The following is a 5,186-nucleotide window of genomic DNA, read 5'->3' as shown; positions in this document are numbered from 1 at the left end:
CATACATCACTCATCAGGCAAGTAGAATTTTGCAAGCCTGGTTTATTATTTATTAATTAAAATAAATCTAATATGAACTGCTTGTGTTCAAGAAGGAGCAGCAAGTACATGTATTTCCTAGTACTTGTATACAATTCTTCTTTAGATCAGTAAAAGGAATGACTTGTCCAAGTAAGTGTCACTCAATATGTGTAAAGCTTGCAGAACAGGACCAATGTGGAGCATTAGGCCAAACAGCATTCTATAACATTTTGAGTGGTAGTTATAAATCCAGAGGAACCCCATTAATAATATAGTGCAGAAGCATAAAGTCATTTGGCCCCACCAGCTGGATATGGAACATGGGGTTTCTTGCCAGATCTGGCCTGTGAGAAGTGGCAAAAGCAATGTTAATTCTTGCAGCTGTGGGGTTGCTGTATTGGCACAACTCTGGAACCCAGGGGTGTCTTTACACATACTCTGGGGGGTGCACTTTAATTGGAGCTCTGAAAGCCATTCTAATTAAAGTACCCAGAGCATCTTATGTATCAGCATCCCCACACTTCAAAATGGTGACGGGGTGCTTTATCTAAAGCTCATCAAATGAGTATGCAGAGGCTGGCTGAAGCGTACTATTTAGCATGCTCCAGCAGACTTGATTAAGTCTGCTCCAACATGCTATAATTACATGTCAGAGCAGCCTTCCCGCATTTGTACAGGCACCCCAGCAGTTTAACACAGGGATGCCACTCACCTCTGCTTCTCCCTTGCCACTGATTTTAGTGGCCCACAGTGAATTTGGTGGCAGGTAAGTGGGGGAGAGTTAGGGTTAGGGTATTAACCTCTTGGGTTCCAAAGCTGCACTGATACAGCAGCTCTGGCAGCTGTGTCAACAGACCTGTTAGTCAATATGGCTCGTGGAAATACGTTATCCAGTTCACAAGAAGCCTCAGAGGCCAGATGATCCACCTCCACAAGCTGCATGTTTGACACCCCTGATAGGATATTCCTGTACAGCAATCATGGCACAATTCAATTACTTTTCCTTACAAAGAGCTCACAACAAGTATACACATAGATAAAGATTAAGGTGCTTAGGGGATGCCTTAGACATCCCATTTGAAAAGGAAAATAAAAATCTTTCAAATGCTGAATGTTTTGGAAGCTATTAGGCTATGCTCCAATGATGAGAAAGAAATGCATCAATGGCAAGTAACAAAGTGGAGCTCGATTTACTTGGAGACAAAATATTATTGGTTTAATTTAAAATGTCCAGAAGGCTTATATTTATCGAGGCAGTGGGGATTTTTTTTTAAACTTGCAAAAAGTAGCCCTAATTTTGCAGTTCTATCATGGTCAAAACTCCCTTTGACCTAAGTCAGCAGGTCTTATGAGTTGTCCACCATTTGGGACTCTGATATCCCAGGACAGTCCATAAGATTTCATTGTTTTCAAATCCAAAGCTGCCTTAAACCCAAATCCTGAACCTCGCACAAACCTCACTGGACACATATCCAAAGAACGCCTCCTTGGTTCATCAATCACATGGCAGCTGCAATGCAGCAAGTTAGAGTCAGAAAGACACACATAAGCATGTCTTAGATGCTGTCACAAATACTAAGCTACCCTTTGTACTTGAACACCCAACAGACCTGAGGAATATAGAGAGGGAGTGTGTATGGGTCCACAGACAGAATCACAATCTAGGTGTTACTGTATGTAGCTTAAGAGCTGCAGCCCAACTGCAGGTAGTTAAAAGGGGTTTGCCTGCCTGACTAGGAGGACTAGGCCAGCTGATAGGGATGACTGGCTGATCCAGAGGAAAGTTAAAAGCTCTCATGGAAGGGAGCAGAGAGAGAGGGGGAAGGTTAAGATGACGGCACAGAGCTTGGATTACTCTTGCAGGGTCTGAGCAAAGACTGCAGGGTGTCAGTAAACCCTTTATTGTTTAGTTATTTGTTTGTTTTCTGATTACGTTGCTTTTATAGGGATATTTGACCCAGGAAAATATAAAACTGTGCTGTAAACATGACAACCTGCTAAACACTAGTTATGTGGAGCTCACAACCTGAGTTTTCTAAGTGGGAGTTGGGGCCGTGTTCACTTGCAGAGTTTTGGTGAATTGTTGAAGGCCACATCAGCAGTGCCCCCTCCCCCCAACAGCTTACCAAAACTCCCTAAGTGGTTCTTCTCCACACTCAGCCAGGAGGCTGGGATGGGGCTGTGAGTGGGCAGGGAGCAGCATGGGGCAGGGCAGGGATTGCAGGGTCATGACAGTGCAGGGCCAGGGCCCAGGGCCTAGCCATGTTCCACTCCCCACACACCCCTGCATTGGACACTGGTTCCATGGGCAAAGGTGTATGGGGTTCACAGCTCTGCCCCAAGCCTTGGCCCCATGTTGTCACTACCCCATGATCCCAGGGTATACACAGAGACCAGGTAGGTAGGGCATACAAACAGGGTGGAGCTGTGGGTGGGCAGGGAGTGGTGTCTGGGAGTAGGACAGGCGGGTAGGGCCAGGTCTGGGATCTTGGGGTGGTGACAGTGTGGGGGCTGGGACCCAGGGCAGAACCATGATGCACTCCCTGCACGCTCCTGCCCACAGAACTGGCACCTGTCGCAGGGATGTGCAGGGAGCTGATCTTGGCTCTACCCTGGGCCTTGACCCCGACCCCACACTGTCACCACTTTGCAATCCCAGCCCCTCCTGCCCATTCTGCTCCCAAATGCTGCTCCCTACCCACCTACCCATGGTCCCATTCCTTTTGCCCAGCCAGGTGCCCTGCCCATGTGACTCCCCCCAGCAGTGTGTGCAGAATGGACAGACTGAGTCTGTCAGCAGCCGCCAGAAGAAGCCACCACCATGGGGCTGCCAGGAAGTGAACTTGGGCCCTGCACTGCCCCAACCCTGCCTCATGCGCCCAAGGTTGCCCCCCACACCAGGGCCAGGTTGGACCAGGGGATGTGCCAGACAAAATCCATTGGTGGGCCTGATCCAGTCCATGAGCTATACTTTTCCCATCCCTTTTCTAGTCCCTGGATTGGCACCCTTTTGCTAGTAATCGCTTTACTTGGATACATTGGGTCATAGCATAAATCAAGAGCAACTCATTGAAGTCAGTAGAATTACACCAGTGTTAACCAGAGGACAGAAGCCCCAAAGACGGGGAGAATGTGCCCTTTAGCCAAGGCACCCATCTGTGCTCCACTACACTTTTCAGTTAGACTGTAACTAAAGGATCCAGTTGAACTTACTGTTGCTGGGAAGAATGGCAGTCAGACTGTAAGTAGTCCATCAAGAATGACTCTAACCCTTCCATCCCTGTTCTCTCTACCTTTTCATGCATCATGTGAGCTGCTGATCCAGGCAGTCAGGAAAAAGCTTGATTCTCAACTTAGTCTTCATGTGCAGAAAGGCTGAGTATGGGCAGCTTCCATGGAGTGCAGCTGGAGTTGTGAGTGGCGGCATAACTGAAAACAAAGCCCAATATCCATCCCACCCTGCCTGCATGCCCTAAAAAGACTATGGAACAAGTAGGATTCAAAATCCAGTGTCTCTAGTTGAGTGTTTTGGCTGAGTCCCTATTTCAGTATGGTACATATCAGAGCAGATGGAAGGGTTTGTGTCTTGGTAACAATCTTGTTTATCATAATAAGCTGAAGGTGTGGTCATCCTATAGAAAGGCACAAACATGCTCATGGGCTGGACTCAGGGTATGCAACTGTAGTGGTATGGGCAAACATAATGAGATTATGTGCATGTAGGAACTAGTGCTTGTAGGTAGACAGATGTGGATGTGCAAGTGGGTAGCTATAAGGGCTGTGGTTCATAAGCAAGGGGATTGCCTACATGTGTGGCAGGAAACTAATCAACTCTGCAGAAGGGTAGTGCTTGTTTGATTTTGACAACCATTGATTCTTCCAGATCATGGTGTGTGCACAAGAGGTCACCCAGACATTCAATGCATATGCCTAGGCAGGAGTATGAAGGAATGGAGGTTTCCCAGACCTTCCATCCTCCCTTTATGCCATTGAGACAGAATCCAAAGGCCAGACCAAGTCCAAACATTTGGTGCCTTCAAAGCTGTAGCTGTATAAGTGTCCAGGAAACAAACCCAGGTTTGTGCCAGGTCTCCTGTGGCAGACAATTATTCTACCATCCAACTACAGGGAACTCCAGTAGTACTTGTAAATACAAGTACTATCCTACTGAAGTTTATTACTCTGCAGCACCACACATGTAGATGCTGGCTGGAGCATGAGGGTGCTCCAGTACAGGGGCTGCATGCCAGATAGCCCCACAATAGAGCACCCTCATGCCCCAGCCAGCTCCTCTGCAGCACATTGAGACAGGTCAAAGCAGCCCTGAGCCACCAGGCTGACCCCTGGGTCCCCTTCCAGCTGGGGCTGCTCTGACTTGGATGACTATGGGGTTCTGGGGGCCAAGCTTAGAGAGTTGGAGGCCCAGGTGGTCTTTTCGTCCCTCCTCCTGGTTAGTGGAGGCTGTCAATGGCAGAGCGCCTGCATCTGTAAGGTGAACCGGCACCTCCGGAGTTGGTGTTGTCATGCTGGATTTGGCTTCCTGGACCATGACCCACACTTCAGAGCAGAGGGTGTCCTGGGGCATGATGGTCTCCATCTCTCCCCCAAAGGTAAGAGTTTATTTTCTTACAGGCTAGTTGACCTCCTCTGGCAGGCTTTAAACTAAGTTTGTCGGGGGATGTGGATCTACAGGAGCAAAAGAAAACTCAACCAGGTGTAGGACCTGCCCAGGTAAGAGTTCAGGTATATATGAAGGGACCAGTTGTCTCTCCTAGGGGGTGGTGCCCAGGGCTCCTTTGTGGGGATTAAGGTGTCTCTTCACTAATACAAGCAGCATGGGGAACAAGCAGGTACTGCTTGCAAGTAGTAAAATCAACCTGGTTGGCCTAGTGGAGACATGGTGGGATGAAACATTTGACTGGGCATTAGACATAGAGGGCTATAGGTTCTTTAGAAGAGATAGGAAGAGGAAAAAAGGTGTGTGGGGGAGTTGCGCTCTATGTTAGGGAACAGTATACCAGTTCTACCTTCCAAATGGGACCAGAGGAAGGCTTAACTGAGACCCTGTGGGTCAAACTTCAAGGAGGGCAGGGGTAGAGGGATCTGGTGGTAGGGGTTTACTACAGGCCACCACATCAGGAGGAAGAGCTGGATCTGGAATTCTC

This window comes from Crocodylus porosus, unplaced genomic scaffold, assembly GCF_001723895.1.
Source record: "Crocodylus porosus isolate Cpor-Errol unplaced genomic scaffold, CroPor_comp1, whole genome shotgun sequence".
NCBI classification, from domain to species: domain Eukaryota; kingdom Metazoa; phylum Chordata; order Crocodylia; family Crocodylidae; genus Crocodylus; species Crocodylus porosus.
Note: the sequence above shows the minus strand (reverse complement) of the source record.